This window comes from Bos mutus, chromosome 5 (genome assembly GCF_027580195.1).
Source record: "Bos mutus isolate GX-2022 chromosome 5, NWIPB_WYAK_1.1, whole genome shotgun sequence".
NCBI classification, from domain to species: domain Eukaryota; kingdom Metazoa; phylum Chordata; class Mammalia; order Artiodactyla; family Bovidae; genus Bos; species Bos mutus.
This window is the reverse complement of record NC_091621.1, coordinates 72,779,802-72,792,699: the sequence shown is the minus strand read 5'-3', so window position 1 is coordinate 72,792,699 and position 12,898 is coordinate 72,779,802. Positions and strand designations below refer to the sequence as shown.

General features: G+C 36.3%; 1 pseudogene; it reads right to left on the bottom strand.

The window, feature by feature from the left end:
- Positions 1-11,526: 11,526 nt before the first annotated feature.
- Positions 11,527-12,466, bottom strand: LOC102275093 (olfactory receptor 6C76-like; annotated as a pseudogene).
- Between the last annotated feature and the right edge of the window lie 432 nt (positions 12,467-12,898).

Below are 12,898 nucleotides of genomic sequence, written 5' to 3'. Positions count from 1 at the left end.
CACTGAGTTTTGAAATCTATCCAATTGACAAAAGAAAATCAAAGAGATTTTATAAGGAGGTTCATAAATGAATTCTTTACCAAAACACTGCAGTTACAGCCAAACAAACCAGTCTACATTTACTTATCCCTTCTCATCAGTCTACATTTATTTATCCCTTCACATTGGTCTACATTTAGTTAGCCCTTCACATTATAATCAATATCATCACTGTTCTGACAGTCTTTCTGAATTTACAAGCGTGAGAGAGGATTATTCCTTTAGGATTTATTTTATTATCAAACCAACTCTTTCTAAGATCATTGTTGGCCCCTCAAAATTTACAAATGTTTGTTAATTCATGACATGGACTAAATTTACAAAAAAGTAGTGAAAAAAGATAATACTACTTCATTATCTACTACTAAAGATAATACTACTTTTTTTTATCCAAGACAAACTTTGGATATGGGATATATCCAGATGATGAAGATGAATTATCTTCAACTGTTACTTTATAAGGGTTCTTTAAAGGGTAAGATGTATCTCTCCTGGAAAACAAAAAAGAATGATAAGAAAACACAAGCCTGGGTCCTGACACTTTCCGCTGTCCATTTATTCTTTTCTACTTGTTTTCCTATTCTTAATTCATAGTTGGTTTCAAGCACTACTATTTTATCTATTGGAGAAGGAAATGGCAACCCACTCTAGCATTCTTGCCTGGAGAATCCCATGGACAGAGGAGCCTGGTGGGCTACTGTCCTTGGGGTTGCAAAAAGTCGGAGATGACTGAGCACTCGTTTTACCTATAGTGTGAAGTAAGATTGTGCTATTAGCAAAAGAAATATGCTCATGTGCATTCATGTTATTTTTCGGGTAATTGACTGTGGTTCCTAAAGCTTTGAAGTGACAACTTTTTTAATATCATCAAAATTATTCTTCTATGCTGCACCTGTTTTCATTATGGTTTCAATGCCTTTGAAAAGATATTAGTGTCTTATCTTATCTCATCCCTGCTCAGTTTATCCTTTAAGCTTCTTCAACCTGACTTTCAATTCCATTGACCCCCTGATCTTCTAACACTTATAAAACTTTTATTACGTTTGAAATCAATGGCACGTTTTTGTAGCTATTTTACCTGGAGTCAATATGTTCTTGGGACGACCCAGAGGGATGGTATGGGGAGGGAGGAGGGAGGAGGGTTCAGGATGGGGAACACATGTATACCTGTGGCGGATTCATTTTGATATTTGGCAAAACTAATACAATTATGTAAAGTTTAAAAATAAAATAAAATTAGGAAAAATAAATAAATAAATAAATTTTAAATTTTAGTCATTTTTCACATCTAAGAGTACTAACCAGTATATGATCATAGCAAGAAACTGGGGACCCAATTAGTCATTTTTCAAAGGGATCCCACACCATAATTCTCATTTTTCTAATTTTGAATCTCTTTTTTTTTAGTGTCTTACACAGTCTTTTCATTCTCTACTCATCTATGAAATATCGCTGTTTCCTAGTATTCGATCTTGAGAGCTCTTCCTTTTTGTTTTCTGCTTGGTATTCTTCTTTCTGCATATTCTCCAAGCACATTTCAGTTAGTAGAATTGATCTGTCTTTTATTTGGTGGGTTACAAAGGTCAGGAGTTTTCCAAATAAAAATCATTATTAAGTTCATATCACCAGTTAGATGTTTCACAGAAACCTCATAGACTATGAGGATGAAAGGCTTTGCCCTCTGGATCCTGAGGGACAGGGTCAGTGGCCTACTGGCAGGGATGTTGCAAGACATCACTATGCTGACAAAGGTCTGGATGGTCAAAGCTATGGTTTTTCCAGTAGTCATGTATGGATATGAGAGTTGGACCATAAAGAAGGCTGAGAGCCGAAGAATTGATGCTTTTGAACTGTGATGTTGGAGAAGACTCTTGAGAGTTCCTTGGACAGCAAGGAAGTCAAACTAGTCAATCCTAAAATAAATCAACACTGAATATTCATTGGGTGCTGAAGCTGAAGCTCCAATACTTTGGCCATCTAATGCGAAGAACTGACTCATTGGAAAAGACCTTGATGCTGGGAAGAATTGAAGGCAGGAGGAGAAGAGGGTGACAGAGGACAAGATGGTTGGAGGGCATCACCAACTCAATGGATGTGAGCTTGAGCAAACTCTGGGAGATAGTGAAGGACAGGAAAGCCTGGTGTGCTGTAGTTCATGGGGTCACAAAGAGGCGACTTGGTAACTGAACAGTAACAATTTGGTAAGTGGGTTATGTTTCCAAAATTGGACATGACTTAGTGACTGAACAACAACAATGCCTTCTGCATATACAAAGATGCACTAGTATCCATATATATTTTTGCATTTATGACACACACAACTTTTTTGTAAATGTCTTATTTCTAGGGTACGTGGCTCCTCTGTGAATTTTTAATTTTTTGATTGTAGCAAATCTCCCTAAGTGTTCCCACTATATTTATTGAAAAAAATATGCCTATAATTGTCCCACACAGTTCAAAGTTTTGTTGTTCAAGAATAAACTGAACAATATTAGCAGTATATTAGCACTGGATTGGTTTCTTTTGCACTGATTCTCGATTAGAAGCCAAATATAGAATGGCCTTTCTATTACCCCTAGGTGGTGGGAGTACGGTTGAGTTTTTTAAATATAGTAGAAATATCAAGAGTTTGGAATCAGACACACTCAAAAAAGAACTCTGACTTATACAGAGATCCATAATAACATTCAATAAATTATAAATGTCATAGTTATTATTAAGCTGTTATTCATACTGCAAAATAGTTTTCTGTTCAATTTCCACAGCTACTGATCTCATTATCTTATGAACCGACTGTGACTAAATCACAGCTACACAGTTAATATTTCTTCTCTTATTAGAGAAGCAATATTATTTGGAACGAAGAACAGGATGTTAATTCTGATTGTTTACAGTTCAGTTCAGTCATTCAGTCATGTCGCACTCTTTGTGACCCCATGGACTGCAGCATTCCAGGCTTCCCTGTCCATCACCAACTCCCAGAGCTTGCTCAAACTCATGTCCATTGAGTCAGTGATGCCATCCAACCATCTCATCTTCTGTCATTCCCTTCTCCTCCTGCCTTCAATCTTCCCCATAATCAGGGACTTTTCCAATGAGTCAGTCCTTTGCACCAGGTAGCCAAAGTATTGGTGTTTCAGCTTCAGCATGTCCTTCCAAAGAATATTCAGGACAGATTTCTTTGAGGATTGACTGGTTTGATCTCCTTGCAGTCCAAGGGACTCTCAAGAATCTTCTCCAACACCACAGTTCAAAAGCATAATTCTTTGCTGTTCAGCTTTCTTTATAGCTTAACTCTCACATCCATACATGAGTACTGGAAGAACCATGGCTTTAACTATCAGGACCTTTGGCAGCAAGGTAATGTCCTGCTTTTTAATACACTTTCTAGGTTGGTCATAACTTTTCTTCAAAGGAGTAAGCATTTTTTTTTCTTTTTTAAATTTCATGGCTGCAGTCACCATCTGCATTGATTTTGCAGCCCCCCTAAATAAAGTATCTCACTGTTTCCATTGTTTCCCTATCTGTTGCCATAAAGTGATGGAACCAGATGCCATGATCTTTGTTTTTAGAATGTTGAGTTTTAAGCCAGCTTTTTCACTGACTGTCTTAATGGCAAAATTTACCTACTTATTTGACCTGTAGTTTGCTTTTTAATTTTTCCTGTTTTCTAAGTGATCCTTTATCCCAACTTTAAATTTAACCAGCTTTTGTTCTATTTTTCTTCTTCAGAAACACAATATCACTTTTAGTCATGTTTTCCATCTTCATATTTTATTAAATAAGTATGAATATATCTTCTCATTTTTCAGAAGATGAGAGTCTTGTCATTCTCCTAATTTATACTAGTCTTTTTTTTTTAATTTTATTTTATTTTTGAACTTTACAATATTGTATTAGTTTTGCCAAATATCGAAATGAATCCTTTTTATACTAGTCTTATCCTTTCAGAAACCTTCCCACAAATGCAAGGGCAAAGGTGATGTTTGTCTTAATGGCCTTTGTCCTCCCAGCTAACCTCCTGAAAGCCCTACCTCTCTCTGCCTGACTTCTCGTGGTTTACTGGGCTGTGCATTGATGGTATTGTAAAGTAAGCCCTGACTGTTGACTTTTCTTTTCAAAACGCAAGTGCCTGATTTATGCTTTGACAGTCAGGACATCTATTTCAAAGAAGGCTTCAATAAACACATTGCCAGCCACCAGACTAGGTAAAAATCCAGGCTAACATCACCCTCCACCCCTCCTGTCAGGCTCTTTTGTTTTAGAGAGCTTGAAAGTGAAGTGAAAGTGTTAGTCACTCAATCTTGTGCAACTCTTTGTGACCCCATGGACTGTAGCCTACCAGAATCCTCTGTCCATAGGATTCTCCATAAAAGAATACTGGAGTGGGTAGCCATTCCCTTTTCCAGGACATCTTCCCCTCCCAGGGATTGAACCTGGGTCTCCTAGGTTGCAGGCAGATTCTTTACTGTCTGAATAACTGATCATTTGGTTCTCTTGTTTTTTCTCTTCTCAGGCTTTAAAATTCCTCACTTGTGTCTTAAGTTCACCATTAAAGAGCGAGCCCTTGAGACTCTAGTCCTGACCTTGAACCACGATAGAAGAAGAATACCTAGTATCCTCTAACCCTTTTCCATTTCTCTTCCCATCACCTCAGTGCATGGCTGCAAGTGTGTTGTATGCTTTCTAGGATCTGTAAGAAATATATATTTTTTAAGTTTTCTGATGGTTATGGCTAAAGGGAGTCTTGTAATCATAAGAGCCACAGGTCCAGTCTTATCCATAGGCTGAGACCTGTGCAAACCACGCCTGTACTCCTACACTCTGAAATTCTCCTGAACTTACTCTTTTTATATAATGAAGCAACACCAAACTTTTCTGTCACCCTGCCTTCCATTAAAGCACATCCATTTACTTCTATGTCAGGAGTTGCTTCCACCTGGTTATTGGGAAATCTGAGGCAGCCTATTTTAAATGGAAATATTCCATCCAGTGTCTACTACCTGTCAAGCACAGAGCTAGATTCTGTATTATAAAACTCATTGAACTTATACTAGAATTCTCACTGTAGCTATTTATTAATGTGCTATCCTCTTCTTCCATTGGAGAAGGCAATAGCAACCCACTTCAGTACTCTTGCCTGGAAAGTCCCATGGACAGAGGAGCCTGATGGGCTGCCGTCTATGGGGTCGCACAGAGTTGGACATGACTGAAGTGACTTAGCAGCTTCGTCCATAAAAATTTTGCATTTAACTACATTATTTAACATATGTTACTCTGAATAGGATTCATCAGGAGGTTCACAGTATAGATTCCTCTTCTCAGAGAGACCTAAATGTTTTTAACCAGGTAGTGGGGTGGAGAGGTTAGGTGCCCATGAAAGAATAAAAATAAGACTATTTTGGTATGATGATCAAGGGTTTTATATGCATATTAATGCTTGAGATATACCCAGACAATTAAGGAAGTCTGTTGCCTTACTTGGACATCGTCACTTACATCTATCTACACTTGCCTTCCAATCAGGCTGCCCGGATATCACATGCAATCACATATATATATATATATATGTATATATATATACATTATAATTTCAGATACACATGAAAGAGGACAAGGTAGCTTCTTCCCCTGTATTATAAGTTTTATTTTGTTGATATTATCTGTGACAATTATGTATATTCTTCAGCAAGAAGAAAAAATTATATTTCTGTTCAGGGAACAATAACTGGTATTAATTATTTACAGTGACAGTTAGGAAAATATGTCCCATCTGAAAACAGTCTCTGGGTTCCTGCTGTTTCTCCATAATTGAATTAAATAGTATCTCCCTGGAGACATCAATTGGTTATATCTACAATTGTTCACTCCATTAGTTTTAAAATATTTCCTGCAAATCATATGAACCTCTGCATCTGAAAAGACTAAGTCCTCTCTTCCTTTGGACATGTGCCTTATAAAATCCCTTGAGGTACATATGGCAAAGCCAATCTTGCTTTAAATGAATCATCACAGGAAAATGGACATTCATGCAAAGAAACTAATGAAAAACTCTAAAAAGTAAAAAGTGCAGATCTGGCACAACTAAGATGAAGACACTAACAAAGCTAATGGCCAACATCATTTAGTGACACCCTAGCTCTTAAATTCTCAAGATTTTTCAATACATCAATAAGTAATGGAAACTGTTTCCTTTGGTGACCCTTCTGCCCTCCAAAGGAGTGGTCTCTTTGTGAGCCTCTCATACCAATCAATAGCTTATACAAGGAGAGTAAAAGAATGTTCTTTGGACTCTGTGGGAGAGGGAAGGGGGGGGATGATTTTGGAGAATGGCATTAAAACATGTATAATATCATATAAGAAACAAATCGCCAGTCCAGGTTCGATGCAGGATACAGGAAGCTTGGGGCTGGTGCACTGGGATGACCCAGAGGGATGGTATGGGGAGGGAGGTGGGAGGGGGGTTCAGGATGGGGAACATGTGTACACCTGTGGCGGATGCATGTTGATGTATGGCAAAACCAATACAATATTGTAAAGTAAAAAAAAAAATGTTATTTGTTTTCAAACTCTGTGAGGTTTTTCCTATCTCTTCAATCCTTTTTTGCTATGTAATTCCTATTTTGCCTTTGTTAAGTAAGATCAATTTATTCACAGTTTCTCTTTTAAGCAAATAAAACAGCATACTACTAATCCATGATGCCTTATTCTTTGACTTGTCCTTGATTGTGGTTTCGCTAAGAATTAATTTTCTCTTAACTACTTCAAGACAGCAAAAAGGCCATAATAAGTAGAATAAGCTGTGAAGTACTAAAATCTGTTATCCTTGCTGTGGTCTTTTTTTCATACTTCTCCTTCTGAATATACACCATGCCAAAATTGTTAGTGAAATACTCTCCTCAACCTTGCTTTATCCTCTGCAGTGCCTCATAAACAGCAAAAAGTGTATCTCTTTGCTGAGTCATCAAATTACTGTCTGTTGAATAAGTTAGATATAAAGGGCTTCCCAGGTGGCTCCTGTGGTAAAGAACCTGCCTGCCAGTTCAGGAGACATAAGAAATTAGGGTTCAGTCCCTAGGTCGTAAAGATCCCCTGTAGAAGGGCATGGCAACCCACTCCAGTATTCTTGCCTGGAGAATCTCCAAGAACAGAGGAGCCTGGCAGACTACAGTCCATAGGGTCGCCTAGAGTCTGACACAACTGAAGCGAGACTTAGCATGCAGAAAATACATGCTGAGGAAAAATTAAAATATTTCTGGTTAAATTTTTCATTATAAAATACAATCTAGAATTTAGATTTATAATTTATTTATTTATTTTTTGAAAGCAAAGTTTACTTTATTTCAGATGCTGGTAAGTGGGAGGGAGGTGGTGGACATCTATCTGAAGTCCAACTCCCCACAGCAAGCAGAGCATGAGAAAATGTTGATATTTTAAGCATTAAATATTCTTTCGGGCTATAAATCCCAGGGATTTGAAAGGTGTATTTCTGTGTATTCTTGAATTAAACTGCATGGTTGCCAACTTCTCAGTGTAAAAATATAGCCCTGGTTATGACCTGAATTTTACAAAGGACTATTGGATAATTCATACTATGTCTGCTGCAAGTTTCCATATTACAAACTGAAATAAGTTTAAGCACATCATACAAGAAAAAAACAACACATATTTCTTACTCTTATCTCTCAAAAGAGAAAGTAGTTCTCCTAGCTTCCTTATGGTCCTTATTCATTTGACAGTTTTTCCTGGCTTCCGCTGGCAGCTCCTTACTGTGTTTGCCTGTGTGTGATAAGGAAGATGCCCCTCGGCACTGGTCTCACAGGATCTTCACTGTACACTTTCTCTCTGGTCATCTTTGGAGGGTCTTCAATACTGCATCTTCCATTTTCATATCAGATAGAGACTTTCATTAGAGACTCTCATATTTTAAACCTTGGAAACACTTTCCTTTGGACTTTGTCATGAGGCAAGGAGGACCAGAATTAAGGAAGGAGAACAAAAGGAATTCCTTTGGGATTTGGAAGAACTCTGACAGTTCTAAGCAGGGAGTTGGCTTTCCTACTCCAACATTAAGGATATCCACAGTCTTCTGTTCAATCTTCTGGAGGTGCTTTGGGATCATCTGAATGAATAAAGTAAAAAATCCTCAGTAACGTAGGTTCTGACATCACTAACGAACCTTTTGCTTAATGAACTTTGGCAAAGCAAGAAAAACAGGCGACAGCAGGGACGCTGTTTTTCAAGAGGGTAGATGGAAAAACAGCATCATACAGAGGGCAGGTTCCCATTTTACTAATAGAAAAGCAAACAGACAAACAGATTTAACCCCCTACTACATTTCCTAAAAATATGAGGTTTTAATAATTAACCTGTTTTGCTTTCATTTTGGATTTTCAATAACATCTTATGAAATTTTTGATCAATCTAATGTAATCTAGTTTTATTTATTATTAGGATTTATGTTATTGAAGACTATATTATAGGATTTGGCTATTATCATGTCAAGAACTATTCAAATTTTTGGTCTAGGCCATAGAAGAGGTTAAAGAAAAACAGTGCATTTGATTAAAATTTATAAAAGTTACGATTTTATATGTAGAACTTAATGTGAGCATGAATCATATTGAGAAAGTACTATTATGTAACTACACACGGATTTAGTCTTAGATATTTTATTATTCTATTTTTATCCCCTTTACTATTCTTTTTTTTTTTTTTTGCTAATGTATATATGTGATATATCTAATCAGTATTTTTGCAATTAGTAAAGACCATAATCTTAATAAATATATCTTATAACAAGTTATATTTTTGCTCTAAGATTCTTCAAAAACATGTAACCACATTAGGAATAAATTATAGTTTCTTTATAAGGGTTTGCCAATGGAATTTACCTTACCATAGAGTTATATTATTGTACAGCTTTAAAGAGAAACTTTTATTTTTTATGAAATCTATCATGCGTGAAAAACAGTGTACAGTCATAGAGGTATCCACACTACAGGTTAAGAAACAGAACATCCCCTGTACCTTAGAAACCTCCTGTTTGTCCTCTGTAATCACATCCTTCTCAACTGCTGACTGATGAAGTAATGGACCACTTAGTTACTGTTTGCACTCTTCTTCAACCTGCTCTGTACTGGAGGAGGCTGACCCATGAGGACTAGGCACAAGCTCCTTTTTCCAGTGGACTTGACTTTGTTTAACCATTGAGATCCCCTTGTAATATCATTGTCAAGTCTTATATCAAGATTATACTGCTTTCATTTTTTGAAATTTGTACATACTCTTTTAGTTATGCCTGGAGAGCTCTGTGTAGAAGTGGTATTATTTTTTTTTTTGTATGCATTTGCTAAATACTTTGTAGAAACCACTAGATTCTGAATTTTTAATGAGTTGTAATAACTATACAAGTATTCAAATTTTATATTTTTCTGTACCAGTTATATTTTATAGAACAACACTATTTACAGACTTATTGGAAAAATTATAATTATCCTACTTTCATGTCTATATTTATGTGCAGTGATGTGCTATTTCTCAATACAGTGCTTGGATTTCTCTTTTTTTTTAAATCACTCAAAAAAGATTTAATTATCCCAGTAGTCCACTTATTTTCTTTTGCCTTGCTGTCCTTCATTTTATGCTTATTCTCTATTTTCTTTTTCTATAATTTCTGCTTTATTCTTTACTACTTTTTTCTTTGAAGTTTAGTTAAGTTTAATGTCTTGTTTATCTCCTTTGCATTAATGCTTATATAACTGGTTTCAAGATTGTATTAATTTTTTTTTCTAATGGGATTTGGACTCCAAATATGCTGCTAGTCATCACTTTTTCTGTATCTTACAAATTTGATACTTCATAACTTTATATGATAGAGGAGTCTGGCAGGCTACAGACCACGGGGTTAGTAAAAAGTTGGACAGCAATCACTTCCTTTGCCTCTAGTTCTTCCATTGTTTGTTTTTGTTTAGTCACTAAGTCATGTCCAACTCTTTTTGACTCCATGGACTATAGCCTGTCAGGCTCCTCTCTCCATAGGATTTCCCAGGCAAGAATATTGGAGTAGGGCTCCATTTCCTTCTCCAGGGGATTGTCCAGACCCAGGGATCAAACGTATGTCTCTTGAGTCTCCTGTATTGGCAGGTGGATTCTTTACCACTGAGCCACCTGGAAAGCCCATGGGATGTGCATAGTTTGCTAATGCTGGCAGTTTCAGACATGCATGTGGAAAGGATGGTTTGTAAGAGCAATCTCCATATCTGATTTCATCACTAGGATAATTATCTCAGGTAATTTTCATAGCAAAGATGGTGCTTTTCCTGTTTTCATATTTCTCTAGTTAACATTGTTTGACACATAAAATTTGATATTTGCTTGTATATCAGATATTACTATATTCCATAAATTTTTTCCAAGTTCTTTTAAAGAAAAAATTAAGGCAATGGATATATATATTTACATAAATAAAGAAAAACATATACAAGTAAATATATATACAATGTAAGTACATGTGTATGTTGTTGTTTAGTTGTTAAGTCATATTTAACTTTTTGTGACTCCATGAACACACCATGAAGCACACCAGGCTTCCCTGTCCTGTGCTGTCTCATCGAGTTTACTCAAACTCATGTCACTGAGACAGAGATGCCATTCAAACATCTCATCCTCTGTTGCCCCCTTTGCCTCCTGCCCTCAATTCTTCCCGGCATCAGGGTCTTTTCCAAAGTGTTGACTCTTTGCATCAGGAGGATAAATTATTCGAGCTTCAGCTTTAGCACCAGTCTTTCCAATGAATATTCAGGGTTGATTTCCTTTAAGATTAACTGGTTTAATCTCCTTGCTTTCCAAAGGACTCTCAAGAGTCTTCTCCAGCACCACAGTTCAAAAGCACATATTCTTTGGTACTCAGCCTTCATTATGGTCCAGCTCTCACATCCAAATATGACTTCTGGAAAAATCATAGTTTTGACTGTACAGACCTTTGTTGGCAAACTGGTATCTCTACTTTTTAATACACTGTCTAGGTTTGTCATAGCTTTCCTTCCAAGGAGTAAGCATCTTTTCATTTTATGGCCTCAGTCATCATCCACATTGTGTAGGTACATCATTTTTATACATTTATATGACTTAATACACTTAAATGATCCTTTTATACATTTATAGCTAAAAATACTAATGCCATATGCTGTTTGAATAAATTAGGTTGTGATAAATATCATCACAATGAATATTATTGGAAGTACCTACATTAATAGAAGACTAGCTTCAGCCATTTCCTTATGTTATATCATAGGGAAATGCTATGGATCATTCCATAATGATTTTGTGCTTATATACATATCTGGAGAATTGTATTTTAAGAATATTGGATCCAAGACACCATAAACAATTATATTTCTAAGACTCAATAAAAGAAGACAGAAGAGATAAAACAATTATTTATCATTTCTCTGGTAAAAGTTGCTGTGTGTTTGTTATAAATTTTCATGAAATCAATGTTTTGGAGGACAGTATCTTTCTCACAATATCCTTAAATGCTTGTTTCACCTGCTGGTTCCATAAGGTATAAATAAATGGATTCAGCATAGGAGCCAAGGAGGCATCAAGTACAGCAGCCCCCTTTGTCAAAGTAATCATTTCTTTTGCTGAGGTTTTCACATACATGAAGATGCAGCTTCCATAGAGATTGAGACAACAATCATATGTGAGAAGCAGGTTGAAAAAGCCTTTTTCATTTGTTGAGCAGAGGAGATTCTCAGAATTGATCTGAGGATATAGAAGTAGGAGAGGATTACCAGAATCAAGATGGACATGAGCATCGGCACAGCTAAAACAAAACTCAAGAGTTCTAGTGTGCTGGTGTCTGTGCAGGAGATTTGCAGCAAAGGAGCAGAATCACAGGTGAAGTGGTCAATGATATTGGAGTCACAGAAATCCAGCTGCAGCCCCAAGATCAGTGGAGGAAAGATCACCAAGAATCCAGCCAGCCAAGAGCCGCCTACAAGCTGGTAGCAGATATGTTAATCATGATGGTCATATAATGCAGAGGTTTGCAGATAGCCATGTAACGATCATAGGACATAGATGCCAGGAGAAAAAACTGTTGAACTGAATAGAATCAAGAAAAATAGCTGAGCTACACAAGTGTTATAGGATATAGAATCGTCTCCAGTTAGAATGCTCATCAAAAATCTAGGGATACAGACAGAAGTAAATGAGATTTCTAAGAAGGAGAAATTCTTGAGGAAAAAATACATGGGAGTCTTCAGATGAGAATCCAGCAGTAAAAGAATGATGATAGTCAGATTTCCACTAACACTCAGCACATATGTGAGAAATGAAAGAAGAAAATCACAGCTTGTATTTTTATATTATCAGTCAGACCCAGTAGGATTAAATCTGTCACTGATGATCTGTTTCTCATTTCTGGCTATTGATTTTTGGCAAATCTTGTGGCATAATCAAGACAGACAACAATAAATGGGTTAGACAAGAATAAATATTAACTTCCAGTTTTTAAAGTAATAATTGTATCTTCACCAAAAGTATGTACATTCTTCATTTCTTCCAGTTTCATTATTCATCTTAGATTTGTGTCTTTTGTTTAATATCAGTCTTATTACTCTGCATAATGTCCTTTGATTTCTTGCCACATGTTTCACTCTGCTTTCACTTACTATAATTGCTACTTGGGAAATCTAGTCATTGAACATGAGCTCTTCTCATGCTTCACTGTTGAGCTAACATGGAGAGAACATTACTCTTTTGCTATTTAAGCTTTTTAGGATTAAAAGTACTAACTGATGATGGAAATAATTGGTCAACCCAAATCTAATTAATATAGGTCAGTGACATT